The sequence below is a fragment of the Mobula hypostoma genome, chromosome 9 (assembly GCF_963921235.1).
Source record: "Mobula hypostoma chromosome 9, sMobHyp1.1, whole genome shotgun sequence".
Classification (NCBI taxonomy): domain Eukaryota; kingdom Metazoa; phylum Chordata; class Chondrichthyes; order Myliobatiformes; family Myliobatidae; genus Mobula; species Mobula hypostoma.
The window spans coordinates 152,045,147-152,060,051 of NC_086105.1; the positions used below are offsets into that span (position 1 = coordinate 152,045,147).

General features: G+C 44.2%; 1 long non-coding RNA gene across 1 annotated transcript in view; it reads right to left on the reverse strand.

The window, feature by feature from the left end:
- Positions 1 to 14,905, reverse strand: part of LOC134351426 (uncharacterized) — a 34,955-nt gene that overhangs the window by 9,394 nt on the left and 10,656 nt on the right. Inside the window, exons 2-3 of the long non-coding RNA XR_010019148.1 lie at positions 11,849 to 12,001; positions 4,913 to 5,014 (exon numbers count right to left, since the gene is read on the reverse strand). This is a non-coding gene — a long non-coding RNA (uncharacterized LOC134351426). The remainder of the gene's footprint in view (positions 1 to 4,912; positions 5,015 to 11,848; positions 12,002 to 14,905) is intronic.

The window sequence follows — 14,905 nt, forward strand, 5'->3', positions numbered from 1 at the left end:
TGGGCTCTTAACTTGGTAAGCAGCCTCATGTGTGGCACCTTGTCAAAGGCCTTTTAAAAGTCCAAGTATACAACATCCACTGCATCCGCTTTATCTATCCTATATGTAACTTCCTCAAAGAATTCCAGATGGTTCATCAGGCAAGATTTTCCCTTAAGGAAACCATGCTGACTTTGTCCCATCTTGTCCTGTGTCACCAAGTACTCCATCACCTCATCCTTAACAATTGACTGCAACATCTTCCCAACCACTGAGCTTAGGCTAACTGGTCTGCAATTTTCTTTCTGCTGCCTTCCTCCTTCCTTGGAGTGGAGTGACATTTGCAATTTTCTAGTCCTCTGGCATCATGCCAGAATCCAAGATCATTACTAATGTTTCCACAATCTCTAATGCTACCTCTTCCAAAACCCTAGGGTGCAGTTCATCTAGTCCAGGTGACTTGTGTACCTTTAGGTCTTTAGGCTTTTTGAGCCCTTGTAATAGTAACTGCATTCACTTCTCTTTCCTCACACCCTTCAACATCTGGCACACTGCTAGTGTCTTCCACAGTGAAGACTCTCATCTTTTTTTAAAACATATTTGAAAAAGTTTTTACTATCCACTTTGATAATGTTTACTAACATGTTTTCATATTTCACTTTTCCCTCCTTTTAGCTGCTCTCTGTAGGGTTTTCCCAATCCTCTGTATTCCCACCAATTTTTGCTTTGTTGTATGCCCTCTCTTTTGCTTTTACATTAGCCTTCACTTCCCTTGTCAGCATTGGTTGTACTATTTTGCCATTTGAGTATTTCTTCATTTTTGGAATATCTATCCTGTACCCTCCTCATTTTTCCCAGAAACTCTCACCATTGCTGCTCTGCTGTCATCCCTGCCAGCATCTCCTTCCAATTTACTTTGGCCAACTCCTCTCTCATACCACTGTAATTCCCTTTACTCCACTGAAATACTGCTGTGTCAGACTTTATTTTCTCCCTATGAAATTTCAAGTTGAACTCAATCATATTGTAATCACTGTCTCCTTAGGGTTATTTTACTTTAAGCTCCCTAATCAGCTCCAGTTCATTACATAACACCCAATCCAGTATAGCTGATCCCCTTGTAGGCACAACGATAAAATGCTTTATAAAGCCATCTTGTAGGCATTCAACAAACTCATTCTCTTGATATACTGCGTCCGCTGCTCCCGGTGCGGCCTTCTATACATTGGCGAGACCCGATGCAGACTGGACGACTGTTTCGCTGAACACCTACGCTCTGTCCGCCAGAGAAAGCGGGATCTCCCAGTGGCCACACATTTTAATTCCACGTTCCACGTCCCATTCCCATTCCCATTCTGATATGTCTATCCATGGCCTCCTCGTCTGTCAAGATGAAGCCACACTCGGGTTGGAGAAGCAACACCTTGTATTCCGTCTGGGTAGCCTCCAACCTGATGGCATGAACATTGACTTCTCTAACTTCTGTTAATGCCCCTCCTCCCCTTCTTACCCCATCCCTTATTTACAAACGTATTTATTTATTTCACTTTCTTTTTCTCTTTTTTTCTCCCTCTGTCCCTCTCACTGTAACTCCTTGACTGATCTCCATCTTCCTCTGGTGCTCCTCCCCCCCCGACCCATGATCCTCTCCCTTCTCCAGCCTTGTATCCCTTTTGCCAATCACCTGTCCAGCTCTTAGCTCCATCCCTCCCCCTCCTGTCTTCTCCTATCATTTCCGATCTCCCCCCCCTTCCCACTTTCAAATCTCCTACTATCTCTTCTTTCAGTTAGTCCTGATAAAGGGTCTCTGCCCGAAATGTTGACTGTACCTCTTCCTATAGATGCTGCCTGACCTGCTGCGTTCCACCAGCGTTTTGTGTGTGTTGCTTCACTCTCTTGAATTCCATTTCCAACTTGATTTTCCCCAATTGACCTGCATGTTGAAATCTCCCATGTCTATCAGAACATTGCCCTTTTGACACGTCTTTTCTATTTCCTGTTGTAATCTGTGGTCCACATCCTGCTTTTGTTGGGAGGCCTGGATACAACTTCCATCAGAGTCCTTTCACCCTTGTAGTTTCTTAACAGCCCACAAGGATTCAACATCTTCCAATTCTATGTTACATCTTTTTACTGATTTGATGCCATTCTTTACCAGCAGAATCATGCCTCCTTGTCTGCCTACCTTCCTATCCCTCCAATACAACATGAACCTTGGCTATTCAGCTCCCAACTACAACCATCCTTCAGCCATGATCCAGTGGCAGACACTCCTTCATACCTGACAATCTGTAATAGTGCAACAAGATTAACCACTTCTTATAATCCTTACATTTAGATATAACACCTTGATTACTGCATTTGCTACCCTTTTTGATTCTACATCCCTAATGCATTGATACTCACCCTGCTGGCTGCAATTATGTCCTATCATCTCCCTGCCATTCCTGACAATCTGTCCACACATTTTCTTTGCTTTTTTTTTTTACCATTTGTCCTATCCTGAGTCCCTTCATTCTGGTTCCCATTCCCCTGTCAAATTAGTTTAAACCCCCCCCCCCACCCCCAACAGCTCTAACAAACCTGCCCACTAGAATATTGGTTTCCCTCATGTTCAGGTGCAACCCACTTTTGAACAGTCATACCGCCCCAAGAAGAGATCCCAATGATCCAAGAACCTGAAGCTCTGCTCCCTGCACCAGCTTCTCAGCCATGCATTTATTTGCCAAATCTTTGTGTTTCTACCCTTACTGCATGGAACAGGCAGCAATCCAGAAATTACTATCTAGGAGGTCCTGCTTCTCAGCTTTCTACCTAGCTCTCTAAATTTTCTTTTCAGGACCTCATTGCTTCTCCTTCCTATGTCATTGGTACCAATATGTACCAAGACATCTGGCAGCTCTCCCTCCCTCTCCAAAATGTTGTGGACATGATCTGAGACGTTCCTGACCCTGGCACCAGGGAGACAACATACCATTTGGCTGCCCTGTTCATGTCTCCCAGGACTCCAACATCCAGCATGAAGAACACAGAACAGCCATTTACTACACTAGGTACAGTAGGAGGAAAAAAAAGAGAACCTTAATAGAAGCTTTCTCAGAACCAACAGCTCTTTTGAGCTGAAGCCTCCTTTGAGCCAAAACCTGACACCCCTACTCTCACCACTGGCCAGAGTCTAGTGATTCTTGAAAGATCATTACTATTGCCTGTGCAATCTCTTCAGCCACCTCTTTCAGAACCTAGAATGTATACCATCTAGTCCAGGTGATTTATCTACCTTCAGACCTTTCAGTTTCCCAAGAACCTTCTCTCTAGTTATGGTAACTTCACATACTTCATGACCCCTGACACCTGGAACTTCCACCATACTCTTGGTGTCTTCCACCGTACAGACTGATGCAAAATACTTATTCAGTTCTTCCGCCATTTCTTTGTCTTCCATTTCTACCTCTCCAGCATCATTTTTCAGTGGTCTGATATCCACTCTTGCCTCTCTTTCACACTTTTATGTATCTGAATAAACTTCTGGTATCTTCTTTTGTGTTATTGGTTAGCTTAGTTTCATATTTCATCTTTACCTTCTTAATGACTTTTTTCCTGACTTGTGTCCTGACGAAGGGTCTCGGCCTGAAACGTTGACTGTTCGTTTCCATGGATGCTGCCCGACCTGCTGAGTTCCTCCAGCGTGTTGTAATGACTTTTTTTTCCACTGCAACCTGTTGGTTTTTAAGGAGCTTCCCAATCCTCTAACTTCCCACTAATTTTTGCTCTATTATATGCCCTCTCTTTGGCTTTTATGTTGGCTCTTGTTAGCCATGGTCGTGTCATCTTTCCTTTAGAATACTTCCTCTTTGGGATGTAAATCCTGTGCCTTCCGAATTGCTTGCAGAAATTCCAACCATTGCAGCTCTGCTGTCATCCCTGCCAGTGTTTCTCCCCCCCCCCCAATCAATTCTGGCCAACTCCTCTCCCATACCTCTGTAATTTTCTTTACTCCACTCTAATTCTAATACATCTGACTTTAGCTTCTTAGTTTCTCCTTCTCAAATTTCACAGTGAATTCGATCACATTGCCACATGAAACAGTTGAGGCCAGTTCATTGGCTATATTTAAGAGGGAGTTAGATATGGCCCTTGTGGCTAAAGGGATCAGGGGGTATGGGGCGAAGGCTGGTACAGGGTTCTGAGTTGGATGATCAACCATGATCATACTGAATGGCGGTGCAGGCTCGAAGGGTCGAATGGCCTACTCCACCTATTTTCTATGTTCCTATGTTTCTATATTATGATTACTTTCCCTCGGGGTTCTTTTACCTTAAGCTCTCTAATCAATTCTGGTTCAACACCCATTTCAGAATAACTGATCCTCTCATGGCCTCAATCACCAGCTGCTCTAAAAAACTATCTCGTAGGCACTCTAGAAATTCCCCCTCCACATCCTTCAAGTTTCTTCATATTTTCTGCCGATCTAAATGTTTCTTAGAAGTCCCTAATGTATCTGCCTTGACCAGCACCCAGGCAGCACATTCCAGACACCCACCACCTTTTTTTTTTGAAAACAAAAAAAAGTTGCCCCTCACATCACTGGCTGATTCACTTTCCCTGTCAGCCCCATTCTTCTGCCTTCTCCCTGTAACCCTTGACATCCTGTTACTGTCCATGCCCCTCTCCACAACTACCTAGACATTTCCAGAGGTCTCTCTCCAAAATGCTCTCTGAGACTCTTCAACCATCTTCCCAGCTACATTCCCAAAGATGATCTTACACATTTCCTTAGTCCACCAGTCACCTCAGGTCCTTTCCTCACCACCCTCTTCTCCTCTTTTTACTGGCCACCTCACCTCTCACAGCACTGTCAAGGTTTGGCCACCCTGTTATCAGAAAGATATTATCAAACTAGAGTAAGTGCAGAAAAAATTTACCAGGATATTACCTGGACTTGACTGACTTATTATGACACAAGAGGCCATATCAAACTGTCGTGTCCATGCCAGTTCTGAGAGCAATTCCAACTTGAAGGAGGAACTTCTTCACTCTGAGGGTGGTACAAGTATAGAATGAGCTGCCAATGGAAGTGGTGGATACAGATTTGATTTCAACAGTTAATAAAAATTCCAACATGAGATATTGGAACAGAATTGGGCCATTCAGCCCATTGAGTCTGCTCTGCCATTTGATCATGGCAGATATATTTTGATCTCAACTCCATTCTCCTGTTTTCTCCCCGTAACATTTGACGCCCAGACTAATCAAGAATCTATCAACCTCCACTTTAAATGACTTGGCCTCCGCAGCTGTCTGTGGCAATGAATTTACACAGATTTACCACCCTCTGGCTTAAAAAAATCGCGTTCATCTCTGTTCTGAAGGAAGTCCCTCTATTGAGTCTGTGCCCTTTGGTCCTAGACCCACCCACTATTGGAAATGTCCTATCCGCATCCAGTCGATCTAGGCCTTTCAATATTAGATAGGTTTCAATGAGAGTACAGGCCCAGAGCCATCAAATGATCTTTGTATGTTAATCCTTTCATCCCTAGAGTCATTCTCATGAACTTCCCCTGGAGTCTCCAATGTCAGCACATCCTTTCTTAGACAAGGGCCCCAAAACTGCTCACAAAAACTTGGTCACAAAGCCATCAATTCCATCATCTAGATCACTGAAATATAATGTAAAAAGTCGCAGAACCAACTCTGACTTCTGTCACAAGCACCCAACCAGAAAAGGCCCCTTTATCCCCACTCATTGCCTCTTGCCAGTCTGCAATCTTCTCTCACAAAATGCTGAAGGAACCCAGCAGGCCAGGCAGCATCTATGGAAAAGAGTACAGTTGTCACCTTGGCCTGAAGTGTCGACTGTACTTTTTTCCATAGATGCTGGCTGGCCTGCTGAGTTCCTCCAGCATTTTGTGTGTGTTGCTTGGATTTCTAGCATCTGCAGATTTTCTTATTTGCAATCTTCTCTACATGCTAATATCTTTCCTGTAATACCATGGGCTCTTATCTTGTTCAGCAGCTTCGTGCAAGACAGGAGAATGTGTGACAGTTATGAAGGGGCAAGGGGATAAGGAGCCAGAGCGGAGTACAGCTGTGGCTATCCCCCTCAACAACAGGTATATCACTTTGGATACTGTCAGGGGGATGACCCAACAGGAAAATCAGGTTGGTGTCAGATCGCAAGAGAGGAACTTTGTTGAATGCCTATGAGATGGCTTTTTAGAGCAGCTTGTGCTTGAGCCTACTTGGGGAAAGGCTATTTTAGATTGGGTGTTGTGTAATAATCCAGATTTTATTAGGTAAAGGAACCCTTAGGAGGCAGTGATCATAATATGATTGAATTCATATTGCAATTTTGAGGGAGAAGCACAAGTCAGATGTATTATATCACAATGGAACAAAGGGAATTACAGAAGCACGAGAGAAGAGTTTGCCCAGAAGGATTGGAGGGGGATACTGGTGGGGATGACGGCAGAACAGAGGTGGCTGAAGTTTCTGGCAATAGTTCACAAGGAGCAGGATAGGTAAGTCCCACAGAAGTAGTAGTTATTAAATGGCAGGGATAGGCAACCGTGGCTGGCAAAAGAAGTTGAGGACTGTATAAAAGCCGAGGAAAGGGCATATAAGGTTGCAAAAGTGTGTGGGAGTTTATGATTAGGAAGGTTAAAAAAAAACTAACAAAAAGCAACTTTTAAAAAAAGCCATAAGAAGGGAAAATACAAAATGAGGGCAAATTAGCCAATAATATAAAGCAGGATACTGAAAGTTTTCTTCAGTTATAGAATGAGTAAAGGAGAGGTGAGAGTTGACATTGGACCACTGGAGAACGGTGTTTCCTCTGGTGGGGATCTCAAGAACTAGAGGGCACAGCCTCAAAATTGACCCTTTAGAACAGAGATAAGGAGGAATTTTTGTTAACCAGAGTAGCGAAACTGTGGAATGCTCTGCCACAGACACCTGTGGAAGTCAAGACCGTCTGTATATTTACTTTTCTTTTCAAATCTTTTTATTATTACAATATTATTCAAAAATGTCTGTATATTTAAAGTGAAAATTGATAAGTTTCCCGATTGGTCAGGGCATCAAACGGTATGTCAGAAAAGCAGGTGTATGGAGTTGAAGGGATTCAGAACCAGCCATGGTGGAATGGCAGAGCAGACTCAATGTGTTGAATGACCTAATTCTGCTCCTATGTCTTATGGACTTCGGTTCTATCTACGATTAAATGTTGGAGATAACTCGATGGGCCAAATGGCCTAATTACGTTCCTGTGACTCATGGTTGTCTTCAGGGGTTTCAGTTACTGCGATTACCGAGGGGGTGGTATTTTTGAAGTGTGCTCATAGTCCCTTTTGCTATGAGTTCCGCCAGCAGATTGTTGTTCGAGGTTCCATCAGCTCTAATATCTTCACTTTATGAAATATCTCCCACTTTTTAAAACAAAAATAATGTTCAGATTGTGCTGCATCCTGTCAAATCTAACGGTGAGCAGGTCCAACTCAAACTGGAAATTGCCTCAAAGTCAGGCCCTCACATTGCCCCCTCACCTTCTGTAATATTAATTGCACCCCTCAAAGCAGAGGAGGTGCCCTCAATTCCCAGGGGCAGTGCTACACACAGCTGAACGATTGAATATAGAACATTCTGAAATTAGGTGCAAACCTTATTAACATTTGAGAAACTAAGGTTACAGGAGCTTTGAATTTCAGGTCAGCAGCACCCCCTGTACTAGAACGGGCCAGTGAAGTCATTTCTACCTGTCACGCAAATGTGTAAGTGCTGAGCTAAATTTAATCAGAATTGTTGTTCCTCCTGCTCCATATAACCATATAACAATTACAGCATGGAAACAGGCCATCTCGGCCCTTCTAGTCCATGCCGAATTCTAACTCTCACCTAGTCCCATTGACCTGCACTCAGCCCATAACCCTCCATTCTTTTCCTGTCGATATATCTATCCAATTTAACTTTAAATGACAACATCGAACCTGCCTCAACCACTTCTGCTAGAAGCTGGTTCCACACAGCTACCACTCTCTGAGTAAAGAAGTTCCCCCTCATGTTACCCCTAAACTTTTGCCCTTTTAACTCTCAACTCATGTCCTCTTGTCTGAATCTCCCCACTCTCAATGGAAAAAGCCTATCCACATCAACTCTATCTATCCCCCTCATAATTTTAAATACCTCCAGTCCCCCCTCAACCTTCTACGCTCCAAAGAATAAAAACCTAACTTGTTCAACCTTTCTCTGTAATTTAGGAGATGAAACCCAGGTAACGTTCTATTAAATCTTCTCTGTACTCTCTTAATTTTGTTGACATCTTTCCTATAATTCGGTGACCAGAACTGTACACACCTCCAAATTTGGCCTTACCAATGCCTTATACAATTTCAACATTACATCCCAACTCCTATACTCAATGCTCTGATTTATAAAGGCCAGCATACCAAAAGCTTTCTTCACCACCCTATCCACATGAGATTCCACCTTCAGGGAACTATGCACCATTATTCTTAGATCCCTCTGTTCTACTGCATTCTTCAATGCCCTACCATTTACCATGTATGTCCTATTTTAATTAGTCCTACCAAAATGTAGCACCTCACATTTATCAGCATTAAACTCCATCTGCCATCTTTCAGCCCACTCTTCTAACTGGCCTAAATCTTTCTGCAAGCTTTGAAAACCTACTTCATTATCCACAACGCCACCTATCTTAGTATCATCTGCATACTTACTGATCCAATTTACCACCCCATCATCCAGATCATTAATATATATGACAAACAACATTGGACCCAGTACAGATCCCTGAGGCACATCACTAGTCACCGGCCTCCAACCTGACAGTTATCCACCACTACTCTCTGGCGTCTCGCATCCAGCCACTGCTGAATCCATTTTACTACATCGATATTAATGCCTAACGATTGAACCTTCCTAACTAACCTTCTGTGTGGAACCTTGTCAAAGGCCTTACTGAAGTCCATATAGACAACATCCACTGCTTTGCCCTCGACAACTTTCTTAGTAATCTCATCAAAAATTCAAAAAGATTTGTCATACATAACCTTCCACGCACAAATCCATGTTGACTGTTCCTAATCAGATCCTGTCTATCCAAAAAATTATATATACCATCTCTAAGAATACTTTCCATCAATTTACCCACCACTGACATCAAACTCACAGGCCAATAATTGCTAGGTTTACTCTTAGAACCCTTTTTTTAAAAAATGGTACAACATGAGCAATACGCCAATTCTCTGGCACCATCCCCATTTCTAATGACATTTGAAATACTTCTGTCAGAGCCCCTGCTATTTCCACACTAACTTCCCGCAGGGTCCTAGGGAATATCTTGTCCGGACCTGGAGACTTATCCACTTTTATATTCCTTAAAAGCCCCAGTACTTCCTCTTTAATCATCATACTTTCCATAACTACCCTTCTTGTTTCCTTTACCTTGCACAATTCAATATCCTTCTCCTTAGTGAATACTGAAGAAAAGAAATTGTTCAAAATCTCCCCCATCTCTTTTGGCTTTGCACGTAGCCGTCCACTCTGATTCTCTAAGGGACCAATTTTATCCCTCACTATCCTTTTGCTATTAATGTATCTGTAGAAACCCTTTGGATTTATTTTCACCTTACTTGCCAAAGCAGCCTTGTATCTTCTCTTAGCTTTTCTAATTTCTTTCTTATGATTCTTTTTACATTCTTTATATCCCTCGAGCACCTCATTAACTCCAAGCTGCCTATATTTATTGTAAATCCTTCTCTTTTTCTGAACCAAGTTTCCTATATCCCTTGAAAACCATGGCTCTCTCAAACTTTTAACCTTTCCTTTCAACCTAACAGGAACATAAAGATTCTGAACCCTCAAAATTTCACCTTTAAATGACCTCCATTTCTCTATTACATCCTTCCCGTAAAACAACTTGTCCCAATCCACTCCTAAATCTTTTCGCATCTCCTCAAAGTTAGCCTTTCTCCAATCAAAAATCTCAACCTTGGGTCCAGTCCTATCCTTCTCCATAATTATATTGAAACTAATGGTATTGTGATCACTGGACCCGAAGTGCTCCCCATCACATACCTCCGTCACCTGACCTATCTCATTCCCTAACAGGAGATCCAACACTGCCCCTTCTCTAGTTGGTACCTCTATGTATTGCTACAAAAAACTATCTTGCACACATTTGACAAACTCCAAACCATCCAGGCCTTTTACAGAATGGGCTTCCCAGTCTATGTGTGGAAAATTAAAATCTCCCACAATCACAACCTTGTGCTTACTATAAATATCCGCTATCTCCTTACAAATTTGCTCCTCCAATTCTCGCTCCCCATTAGGTGGTCTATAATACACCCCTATAAGCTTCACTACACCTTTCCCATTCCTCAATTCCACCCAAATAGCCTCCCTGGACGAGTCCACTAATCTATCCTGCCAGAGGACCACTGCTATATTTTCTCTGACAAGCAATGCAACACCTCCCCCTCTTGCCCCTCCTATTATATCACACCTGAAGCAACAAAATCCAGGAATATTTAGTTGCCAATCACACTCCTCCTGCAACCATGTTTCACTAATAGATACAACATCATATTTCCAGGTATCAATCCATGCTCTAAGCTCATCCACCTTTCTTACAATGCTCCTAGTATTAAAATAGATGCCTTTAAGAAACTCTCCACCTCTTACTCTGTTTGTCCTTAATGGAGCAAACAACTTTGTTATCTTTTTCTTCCTTCTCCCCCACATCTTCAGTCTGACTGCTCCTGATCTCTGTCCCCTGCCTATCCTCCCTCACACACTGTCTACTGGCCTTCTCTATTTGTGAACTAACCTCCTCTCTCCTAGTCTTTTCAATTTGATTCCCACCCCCCAACCATTCTAGTTTAAAGTCACCTCAGTAGCCTTCGCAAATCTCCCCGCCAGGATATTGGTCCCCCTAGGATTCAAGTACAACCCATCCTTTTTGTACAGGTTACACCTGTGCCAAAAGAGGTCCCAGTGATCCAAAAACTTGAATCCCTGCCCCCTGCTCCAATCCCTCAGCCACATATTTATCCTCCACCTCATTGCATTCCTACTCTCACTGTCGTGTGGCACAGGCAGTAATCCCGAGATTATTACCTTTGCGGTCCTTCTTCTCAACTCCCTTTCTAACTCCCTATATTCTCCTTTCAGGACCTCTTCCCTTTTCCTACCTATGGCATTGGTAGCACGACCTCTAGCTCCTCTCCCTCCCACTTCAGGATATCTTGGATGCGATCAAAAACATCCCGGACCCTGGCACCAGGGAGGCAAACTTTCATCCGGGTCTCCTAACTACGGCCACAGAATCGCCTATCTGAACCCCTTACTATCGAGTCCCCTATTACTACTGCCCTCCTCTTCCTTTCCCTACCCTTCTGAGCTACAGGGCCGGACTCTGTGCCAGAGGCACGGCCACTGTTGCTTCCCCCAGGTAAGCTGTCCCCCCACCCCCCAACAGTACTCAAACAGGAGTACTTATTGTCAAGGGGCACAGCCACCGGGGTACTCTCTAGTACCTCACCCTTCCCCTTGCCCCTCCTAACCGTGACCCACTTGTCTGCCTCCCGTGGCCCCGGTGTGACCACCCGCCTGTAACTCCTCTCTATCAACTCCTCACTCTCCCTGACCAAACGAAGGTCATTGAGCTGCAGCTCCAGATCCCTAACACGGTCCCTTAGGAGCTACATCTTGACATACCTGGCGCAGATGTGGCCGTCCGGAAGGCTGGGAGACTCCAGGACCTCCCACATCCGACACTGAGAACAACAAGCTGCCCTCACACTCATACTTCCCCCTCTCCTCAAATAACAGGAAAAAATGAAAGCCATACCTACTTCACCTCGCCCGTTTCGCCAAAGCCTTTAGGCCTTCACTCTGCAGCCCGCCGACGACGCTGCCAGCTGTATAAGGCTGTGTTCCTTTTAAATCTTCCATGTTTCACTGCCCGACATCACACACCTGCACAGTCCCGCCTCTCTGAACTCTGATGGGGGGGAAAAAAGAAGAAAAAATTCAAAATGGCTTCTGCTGCAATCCTACTCTGATTCTCAGACTTCCGTCTCCGAAGTTGCTGTCTTTGGAGCTTCTGTTAGCATTTCTCTCTCTGAGTTTTTATGGAATGGTGTAGCTAGCCCATGCTCAACCCTCCTTTCACAGCCATTACCGGCCCCTTATTCCCTAGTACCCCCGCACCTTCTCTCTCTTTCACAGGCTCTCAACTCTCTGTCAAAGTTCTTTGCTGTTTCCCAACACAAGGGACAATTTGCAGCCACTTAACTACTGCTGTGTGTGGAAACCGAAGCCCAACCCATCGCTGTTCCGGGAGAGCACATGGTTACAAGAAGAACCTCTACCCCACAGTGCTAGAGGTGGGGATTGACTGACTCAAGGTCACTTGCACTCTGAGGTTTAACCCTCCACTTTGCCTTCTCACATTCTCTCAGGCCTCATACTCCATTGAGATCGGGACATGCCTGTCCAAACATGCAAAGTCAGCTCCTTGGTGGAGGAGATCAACAGCGAGATCCAACAGGCAGGAAGGAGATTTTTTCCCAAAGCTCTGTGGACAGGGAAGGGCATAATGAAGCACAGAAGTCATGGTTATCCACTCCAACTAAGGAAGGCCCCAGTTTGTGATGAATATTCGTATCACTGGACCCGGACTTCCAAGGTCAAAACGGTGAAACAGCCCCAGTGCAATGAGTTTTCCATTTTAAAAAAAATCTGTTTTTATGCGATCTTTCACTTCTCTTGCCACCCAGTTGCCTCATTTTCCCATTAAAATATTTTTTAAATCTCTGGGATGTATCTATCCTGTGCCTTCTGAATTGCTCCCAGAAACACCAGTTGTCATTGATCTGCTGTCATCCCTGCTTGTATACCCTTCCAATCAACTTTGGCAGTTCCTCTCTGATATAACCTCTCATCTCTCATCTGTGCTTACTTTTACTCCACTGTAATACTGATACTGCTGACTTTAGCTTCTCCCCCTCAAACTGCAGGGTGAATTCTATCATATTATGACCAACGCCTCCTTAGGGCTCCTTTACCTTGCACTCCCCTCAATCCAGAATTGCTTTTCCCCGAATGAGCTCAAACCACAAACTGCCCTAAAAAGCCATCTCATAGGCATTCTACAAATTCCCTCCCTTGGTATCCTGCATCAACCTGTTGTTCCCCAATCTACTATATGTTGAAATCCCTTGTAACTATTGTGATAATGTCCTTTTAACTTGCCTTTTTATCTCACACCCTGACTACTATTTGGAGGCCTGAATAATACAGTGCCTATCTTTTTTTAAAAAAAGTATTTACCCACCCCCTTTGGAAGCTTTCATGTTTTTTTTTAAAAACATTGAACCACAGTGGATTTAATTTGGCTTTTTTGACACGATTAACTAAAACACTCCGTGTCAAAGTGAAAATGGATCTCCACAAAGTGATCTAAATTAATTACAATAAAACACAATAATTGATTGCATAAGTAATAAGGGGGTATGCATAAGGGTGTATGGAGGGAAGGCTGGTGCAGGGTTCTGAGTTGGATGATCAGCCATGATCATACTGAATGGCGGTGCAGGCTCGAAGGGCCAAATGGCCTACTCCTGCACCTATTTTCTAGGTTTCTAAGTATTCACCCCCTTTTTAAAATGACACACCAAATCATCAGTGGTACAGCCAAATCGTTTAAGAAGTCACATAATTAGTTAAATGGAGATCACCTGTGTGTAAAGTGTTTCAATTAACTGTAGTAAAAATACACCTGTATCTGGAAGGTCCAACTGCTGTTGAGTCAGTATCCTGGCAAAAACTACACCACGAAGACAAAAGAACATGAAGCACCTTTGCAAAAAGGTTATTGAAAAGCACAAGTCAGGAAAGGGATACAAGAAAATTTTCAAGTCACTGAATATCCCTTGGAGTACAGTTAAGTCAATCATCAAGAAGTGGACAGAATATGGCACAGTTGTGAATTTGCCCAAAAACTGAGTGTCCATCCAAGAAGACGACCAGTGAAGGAACATTCACAACACACCGGAGGAACTCAGCAGGTCGGGCAGCATCCGTGGAAACGATCAGTCAACGTTTCGGGCTGGAACCCTTCATCAAGACTGAAGAGGGAAGGGACAGAGGCCCTATAAAGAAGGTGGGGGGAGGGTGGGAAGGAGAAGGCTGGTAGATGCCAGGTGAAAAACCAGTAAGGGGAAAGATAAAGGGGTGGGGAAGGGGAAGCAGGGAGGTGATAGGCAGGAAAGGTGAAGAAAGAATAGGGGATAACACAATGGGTAGTAGAAGGAGGCGGAACCATGAGAGAGGTGATAGGCAGCTGGGGGAGGGGGCAGAATGAAATAGAGATAGAGGAAGGGAAAGGAATTACCGGAAGTTGGAGAATTCTATGTTCATACCAAGGGGCTGGAGACTACCTAGACGGTATATGAGGTGTTGCTCCTCCAACCTGAGTTTAACCTCATCATGGCAGTAGAGGAGGCCATGTACGAACATATCTGAATGGGAGTGGGAAGCAGAGTTGAAGTGGGTGGCTACTGGGAGATCCTGTCTGTTTTTGGCAGACGGAGCGGAGATGCTCGACGAAGCGGTCCCCCAATCTGCGTCGGGTTTCACCAATGTAGAGAAGGCCGCACCGGATGCAATAGATGACCCCAACAGACTCGCAAGTGAAGTGTTGCCTCACCTGGAAGGACTGTTTCGGGCATGAATGGAGGCAAGCGAGGTGTAGCACTTGCACTTACAGGGGTAAGTGCCGGGTGGGAGATCCATGGGGAGGGACGTGTGGACCAGGGAGTCACAGAGGGAATGATCCCTGCGGAAAGCGGAGAGGGGTGGAGAGGGAAAGATGTGCTTAGTGGTGGGGTCCTGTTGAAGGTGG